An 8878-nucleotide genomic window follows, 5' to 3' on the forward strand; every position below is an offset into this window, starting at 1 on the left:
ATCACTTTCCTTAAAATCTGTATAATCTTTATTATGACACAAAAAACAAAATCTTTGCCGAGTCTGCTTACAGAGTGAGAAGTCTGTCCAGCAGGTAGTTTATTAGCAGAAAATCAGAGAACAATGTGGATTTCCGCTACACTGACATGTAGTTAAAACTCTATTCTATAAAAATGAGCTGAAACGATCTCTTACACTGGTCACAGGTTGTGCACTCCTTTTTCGATTGAAACTAAAATCTTCCGGGATTGTTTTGGCCGTGTTCAGGAAAAGCTAATGTGCAGATTTACTGATTTTGCTGCTTGGGTAAACACAAGTCAATATGACAGATAAACATGCTGTGTGATAAAGACTCAACAGAAAACTATATTAAAATAATGGTAAAAATATCACACCTTCTGTGTATTGTCTGGGCAAAAGAAATTTCAGCAATAAAAATGCAAAATATATTCAGCTAGGAGATACTGCTTCCAGATGCAAATCTATGCAGATTTTCCTTGCAGTCTCTGTCCTAGTTTGAGAAATTCCTCCTCCTTTACTATGCGGTCATTAGAACAAGAAAAGAGGGGAACCCATCCAACAGGTGTCCCTGCTTGCATAGTCTCCTACGGGGGGGGGAACTCCCAGAAAGAAAAATTAGATTAGAGTTTCTAACCCATCTTCACTTTATCCAGACCAAATTAAGGTACAACTTTAATGACTCTCAGAGTGGAGAGGCACTTGGAGTGGAGTCCACAGCCAAAATAAAAAATGCCAGTTGCCCATAGCCTGATATTATGTAAGTTCAGTTTTCTTTTTAACCTGTCCTTACAAATGCAATTATGTTTATCTGCTTGACTGATAGCGGTTAGAAAACATGGGCAAGAGAGACATTTTATCCCGGAAAGGATTGAAACCTTTCCGGGTCTGCTGCGCTCACTAGTTCTGCTGAGTGTAAATAAAGTTTTTAGCTGTAAGTGAAAAAAAGATCGTGCCTGCAGATCCTGTAACGCTGGCTGGTCAGTGGGAGGGGTTTAGGCACGGCAGGGCGGCCTGTGATTGGCTGGAGACAAAAGTTCCTGAGCTAGCTCTGCAGACACCTTGTGATGAGTGCCGAGGGGGAGCCGATAGAAGATGCCTGTGGAGGGTGAGTGGAACACTTCCTAGTCTTGTCATATACTGTAGTGTTAATAATCAGCTATGGTTTTTTTTTTTTTTTTTGCACAATTGTGCAAATCTGTGATGTCTAACAGTTTAATGTGAATCAAATTAAAAATAAAATAAATGTGTTTGGTTTGATCATTCATGTTTTCTTAATAAATGGCATTTCAAAATCTGGCAGGTGTATGTAAACTTATGAGCACAAATGTATATGCAAGTACCTCTAGATACGAGGGGCGGCTAAAGCGTTCTGAGCCTGAGGTTTTACAAATCAAAATTAAATTCTGAAATAAATTAATTTTTCTATATAGTCACCTTGTAATTCAAGATACTTTTCATATTTTTTATGAAGTGACTTAACAACATTAAGAAAATAAATTTGATCTTTACTATTAAAATGCTCCTCTATTGCAGCTTTCATCTCCTCATCGTCCTGAAATCTTCGCCCCCTCAACTCTTTCTTTAACCACCTCCCGTCCGCAGCCGTTGGTAGACGGCCGGACGGGAGTCTTGTAGGGGCGGGAGGGCGTCTTGAGACGTCCTGCCCCTCCCCCGGCTCGTGAGCGTATCGCGCTCGCTCACGAGCGCGGTAACTGTGCCCGCACTGTCCATAGGACAGTGCTGTATCCATAACAGGTATAGAGCCAGTAAAATCGGCTCTATACCTTGAGATCGTGCTGTGACAAATCACAGCTGTCAAAAGAGTAAACAATGGCTGCGGTTTGCAGCCTTGTCTCTGTCTCCTCTCTCACACACCGTTTATCTGTGAGAGAGAGGAGATAGAGAGAACTTCAGAACGATCGTCAAGAATGTGTTTTGGGGTTTAAATATAAGGATGTCTATGCTGTGTGTTAGATTTATCTGCTGAATTGACGTTGTGTAGAAAAAAAAAAAAAATCATTTTAATTTTCTAAATAAAAGTGGGAAAAAATGATATCTTAAAAAAATTCACAATGCCTCTTAATAAATATTTTGGGGTGTCTGCTTTCCAAAATGGGGTCATTTTGTGGGTGTTTCTACTGGCCTGGCACTTTAATACTGAATAAGAAATAGTCACTGGGGACCAGGTCAGGACTATAAGGTGGATGGTTGATTCTTCAAAGCCAATTTCTCTTAAGGCACGCCTCGAAACCTGCGCGGTGTGAACGGGCTCGTTGTCTTGCAAAAACAAGATACCGTTTGAGATTTTGCCTCTTCTTTTCGTCAGATGCGTCGATGACTCAGACATGGTGATGTTCACCAACCTGGAGGTACTAGTGACATACTGGAGGAGCAATTAACGCGATTGTAAGAACCTCAGGCTCAGAACTTTTGAGCCGCCCCTTGTATCTGTACTTTACACCTGCTGTTGTTTTGTTCCCCATGAGAAAGTCTGCATTAGGTTGTCTTTAAGAAAAAGATGCCGTTTCACCTTCTTTCCTGTATTTGTAGCTGTTTAAATTGGATGCACCGTAGGATATGTTAGAAAAGGTTTCCTCGTACACTGACTTTACACTCAGCATTTACAGTTGAATGCTTACTTTCTAAAACATATTTTGTTTACCTCAACTTTGCAGCTATTGTTGCAGGCTTGTGGCAATCGAACTGTTTCCTCACCAATCTATTGTGCCATTTTCTTTGACCAGCTATGCTAATGTACTATAGATTTTTTTTCTAAACAATTCAATGTTCATGGCATTGTTTATATTAATATCCACATTGTTAATACTAGAAGGAATAATGAGCTGTCTATAAAGCTGTTTAAAAAGAAACTATTGGCACTCATCCTAGTTACTGACTTTTTACAGAAGTCATTAGATTAGTATTGCAACCAAGCAAATAGCATCTATAAGAGAGGTTATCATTGGCAGCCTCCATGTTGCATTGAGTACAAGTTTCTTATATATGTCTAAGAACAAAAGCTAGTTGTTGCCAGGGCTCAATACATGAGATTTAATTTAGCAACAGCTCCCCAACTGGTTGGCAGACATAAGTGGATGGATGAGCTGGAGAGTATAGTGGGCCCATTTTGAGTAAAAGCCAATAGAAGAGACGCTGAAAATAAAAACACAGGGGGAAGACAACGGGGGATGCACTGAAACCTATGAATGGCAGTGCCACTATCTGCAGGTGCACTTGGCCATTTTGTTAAGCACAGTATAAAGCATCTCAGTAGGATAGCAGCCCATAATAAAACCTTTCTTAGAAAATTCTTCCCTGTCCTAGCTGACATTCTCTGGCAAAGCCAATACACTTTTTCTATATTAAATTAGTTAGTCAGGCTACAGCTGAACTGACGTAATTCTCATTACAAAGTGTTATTTGAGGGCTAAATATGCTTTTCAGATATGTACACTAACAATACTGGAAGCGGCAACTTGAAAGTAAATACTGCTTACAGAATAGGTTTTTTTGAAATAAATGTCCTTGAGGTTAAGTCTATGTAAGTGTTGAGAAGTAACATTAGTTATATTGGAAAGCATTTTGTGAAACTTCTGTAGCACAACACTGGAAGTGACTGAAAGAATAGATCTCCAGCATCATCTACTGATTATTGAGCTCCAGTTTTGTTACAGGCATTGACCTGCATCTCTAGTGAATAAGGTAGAGCAAGTTGGTAAAGCTACACAAATACTGTTTAGTAAGAATGCAAATAAAACTTATTTGGTCTTTAAAGCGGAATTAAAAAAGGATGGCTCAGCCTCTATTCCATAACCAAGTCTGTGTACTGTACTGTTTTTACAGTGCATGTGCTGCAGTAGCTGTTCAAATTTGCCAGCAGGTAAGTAAAAGATATTTAGAAAGTCTCTTCTATGAAAAAAAAAACTACTTGCTACCCATATTTAATTTTAAAGGGTGAGTTCTGCTTTAAAGTAAACCTGAGAAATTCAAACTTAGCATATTTACCAATAATGGATAAACAAAGGTTACCTTAAGTTAAGGCTGCATGTAAAAATTATCTGTAGATCCACATACATTCAACTGAAGTTATATGCAAACATTAGTAGCAAAATGCATCTTTGGCACCACCCTCTGGCCTTCATATCGGTTACTGAGTTGCCCATTCACATTAAAGGACCAATAGAGAGGTTTGGGAGATACGGGGAGATGGGCCAGGCTTAATTATTGCTAGAAAAGATGAGGTTTGTACATATCTTCATCTGTCTATATCTGTGGATTTACTGGCCATACTGATGTGCTTTTTGTAACAGATTTAAAGCTTATTTCTAGAATAAAAAATACCCTTGCAGTAGAGCTACTCCCACACTGAAAGGTTTAATTGTTTGTTAATGTCTAGGGGACCTGTGTAAAGACCTTTTACTTACCTGATCCCCACACTTACATGCTCCAGGACCAGCATCTGTGGCCTTTTCCCTCCTGCCGTCAGGGGCCTGCTAATGTCACCACCTGCATTAGACATGAGGACACTGAGGGACAGTCCACAAGGTAGAGCATAGGGAAGACTATTATTAATATTATACAGGATTTATATAGCGCTAACAGTTTGCGCAGCACTTTGACAATATGTAGGAGAACAATGGAGCAGGGATCAGGTATGTAAAAGCCCTTCATACAGATCATCTAGACCCATGCAGTTCAGGGGAAGGGGTGGTATTAGCCCTACTACAAAGGGAGTTTTTTATCCTAAAATAGACTTTTATATTAATCGTGCAAGGCATTCTAGCTTACGTTCTAGCATATACAGTTGTAGGTTGAAAGCTCAATTAGAAGAGCAAACAGCCTTCCATTGGTGCAAGAATTCAGTATAATTCATAGATGTGCATCTGTATGGAACCACCAGCAGAGATGATGTTAATGCAAAGGTACCTGTTAGTGAGTGCCATGGCATAAATAGGCCTAGTCCTCCTGGCTTAATGGTAAATAGTTATGCCCTATCCAGACACCTCTGGTGCTAAATGTATCTCTGTGTGGTCAACAAGCATGTGAATGCACAGTACATGAAGTGCTGCGTAAAATTGTTGGCGCTATATAAATCTGCAATGAATAGAAAAATAATAATAATCAGTAACCATTTAGAAAGATAATTTTCCGACAGTTTGCAGGATTCCTGCACAGGTTAGGAGTGGCTCACAGGCATATGACTATTCCCTAATTTGAACAGTCAAACTAATTGGGTAACAGTCATCTTCGTTTTATTGGTACCTCTAGGGGCCCTTGCTCGTGTCTCCCAACTAGACATCCTGTCCCCCTACAAGACCTTAGTTTCTTGCCAACGTTGCTTACTAAAATGACAGAGAATTCTTTTGGCATTGATGTAAAAGATTGATTGAAATATAGATTGAATTATGTTAGGGCTGCGGAAATTAAAGATTAATTCCTTGATTAATCGTTAATTTTTTTTATCGATTAAAATTCTTTTGATCGGTACTCACCTCTCCGCCGGCTTTCGGGTCTACAGTGAGTCCCGTCGGAGATCCAGTGACGTCACGGACATCGACGTCACCGGACTCCTCACCCCTTCCATGTATGTTTATAGGCCAATGTAGTTGGATCTGTATGTGCGTTATAATTAATCGAAATTAATCGATTAAAAAAAAATTAGATTAATTGAACACGAAAATTTTAATCAGTACCAGCCCTAAATTATGTATGTACAAAAGGGTGTATGTGTAATCCAGGGAGGTACTACGCTCTGCCATTAACATCATGTAGTGCATTAATATTGGGATTTTTCAAAACATTATGTCGTCACATATGTAATTTTATATAATATTTTTAAAGCATAAATATGTAATATGCTTATTATATTGTAACTGTGTTTTATTCCTGGTAACAACACCTTTCAAGCCCCATACTCTGTGTTGCTGCAATTATAAATTGAGAGGTATGGTGTCTCATTCTCTTTGATGATTCAAAACATTTTATTTAAATAAAATAAAATTTTATGGTGAAGGATCTTTACATTTAGCTTATAAAGTAAAAGATGAAATTCCATTTTCAGGTTCATTTCAGTTCATAGCGTAGCCATATACCACCAAGAGAAAAGATTCTACACTCTAAATACATCTACACATTCCCGGTAATATTATGGAAACGTATGCATTTTCTTTTCTTTTTCCATAAAGCGGATTCAAGCTTGGACACAGAGGAGTGGGCACAATTCTATCATATGAATTAAAGTTCAGGCTGTGTGTAATAGTATGTTAGCAATTGCTATGTATACAGAGATTTGCAGGATTAACTCCTGCTTGTTATACCTGCAGCATTGCTTTAGGAATACAGCTTGAGTTGTGCTGCAGCCATGACAAACTTGAAAGGCACACAGCAGAAAGCACAGCATTGCACTAGGCACCCGCAGCAACCTAAGAACAAGGAGCACTACAGTCCAGATCCATTATACACTGTCGGGATCCTTCTCAATTTCTCTTGAAATAACAGGTGTCTTCAGTAGGCATGAGCTGATGCCATGATCAAACCTGGTCTGAACTAGAGCTCCTCTGAACCTGGAATTGACATGGGGCCACCTGCCAAATCAGCTGCAGGCCAGGGCATTTACCATCCCACACAGGGGAGTCCCCATTATGAGGTATTAAAGTAGTGACCCACACACCAAGGTCCAACATGTAAAAATGCTTTTATTCAGATGTTAAACTTACATGGTATTACCAGTGGGCAGCAACATTTCGGAACCATTAAAGGTCCCTTCATCAGGCAATCATAGTGATAAGTGATGAAGGGACCTTTAATGGTTCTAAAACGATGATGTCCACTGGTGATACCAGGTATGTTTAACGTCTGAATAAAGGCGTTTTTACACTTTGGACCTTGGTGTGTGGGTGACTACTTTAACTCAAGAGGTGCCATCCACAGGTCATATCAGCACCCATCTTACTGTTTTGGGATTCAGGTCTGGAGTGCGGTGGGAAACAGACTGTTACTCCCAAAATGAGGTAGCCTCAGGCGGCATCTCATTGGGGGGCAGCAGCATGTCCGACTAACAGCACCCCACTTCCCAACTGACAACTTGGCATCCCGCAGCCTCCTGTCCAGCTAACAGCTCAGCCTCCTCCTGCCTGGCTGACACCTCGGTTTAACCCACTGCTCCCCCTTTCTCCTGGCCACCTCAGGCGGCGTATAAGGTAGGGACGGCCCTGATCCCACAGCTGCACATAAACAAAAGTATGGGATTCTGCTGCTGACATTATTGACCTTATATGGCCACATGGTCATTACCTTATATGGCCACATGGTCATTACCTTATATGGCCACATGGTCATTACCTTATATGGCCAAATATAGCCATGTAGCTATATAAGGCCACAATGTCCCACCCTTTTGCTTACGTGCACCTGTGGTTGGAGAATTCCCTGGCCGCAGCTGCTTGGGGGGAAGCAGGAGCTTCCTTCTATGTTCAGAGGAGCTCAGGTTTGGGCTGAGTTCAATCCAAAACTGAGTGCATCCCTGGTCTTCAGTATAGGACATATGAAAAATCTCCCGGGTAGAGACACGGCAATAAAAGCCTGATAGAGCTTCTAACCCTTCCCTACTATATCCAAGATAAACAAAAAAAGTTTTGGCTAGAGTTGGGCATTAGGCCCAAAGAAAACACATTGGGGGGAATTAATGCCCATGGCAACCAATCAGCTTCTTTCATTTTTAAAGCTTAACTGAACAAACTGAAGAGAGAAGCTGATTGGTTGCTATGGGCAACTGCTCCAAAATCTTCTGCTCCAGTAATGATAAATTCCCCCCATTGTATTTTTATTCTAAGAGTTTAAATACACTAAAAGTAAATATTATGCAGGCTGCCACTGCTCCAGATTTGATCTGCTCCAGTTTTGATCAATTCCCCCCATTGAGTTATTGAATGTTTACCAACAAAATCTTTTTTCCAATGTTTGGATGACTGAATTTCATTGAATACATTTGTAAATGCTCCCTCTGGTGGTCATCTATATATCAGGCCACTTGATTAAAGTAATATTAAAACCAAAGGGTTTTTAAGCTATTACAAATGTTGATTAAATCACTTACAACGGATGCTGCTCCTTGATGTTGAAAAGTTTTAGTTTCCTGGAAAATAAGCTCATCCCCTGAGCAGTGGCTCTGATATTGTGTTTTAGGGTGACTCATTTCCCTTGCAGGGTCCTATGGAGCTACCATTACATGTACTAGTAAGCTGTGTGCGTCTCCATTAATACGGACAGAGCAAATTAAGTTATTCCCCTCCCCCCTGGCCCCCTCTCCTCCCTCCACCTGTCTACAGGCTAGTAAATGAACAGTTGCTGGGCATATGATGACTGTAAGTGCTTGGTCAAAAATATACAAAAATACAAAAATACTTTGCTGGGCAATGTATATTTGTTTGATCTGGATTCATTACTGGGAAAAAAAAAGTTTCAGAGTTTAGTACTACGTTAATGCCCACAATGAAGTGTATTTAAAGCCAAAACAAAAGTGTAAGATACTGCAGCTCACCAGTGCTTAAATGTGAAATAAATACTTAGGGGTCTATTCACAAAGCTGCCGAAGGATCTGGCCGTAGCTTCGGCCGATCCTTCGGCCCCAGGACCCCTTCGGTTCAGGAGAGCCGAGGGGGTGCTGTACGGGCTATTCACAATAGCCCATACAGCTCCCGATCACGGCCGAGCAGCTCAGTCGAGCGCTGAGCCGTGCTGAAAGCCGAAGCTGGCCGAGCGGCCGGCCATTGGCTGGCCGACAGCCTGCTTCTGACAGCTGGGCGGAGCCAGCCGTGATCTTACGGCTGGCTCCGGCCACTTTCAGAGAGATCAGCGT

The sequence above is a fragment of the Nanorana parkeri genome, unplaced genomic scaffold (assembly GCF_000935625.1).
Source record: "Nanorana parkeri isolate BGI_ZX_2015 unplaced genomic scaffold, ASM93562v1 scaffold121, whole genome shotgun sequence".
In the NCBI taxonomy this organism is placed as follows: Eukaryota; Metazoa; Chordata; class Amphibia; order Anura; family Dicroglossidae; genus Nanorana; species Nanorana parkeri.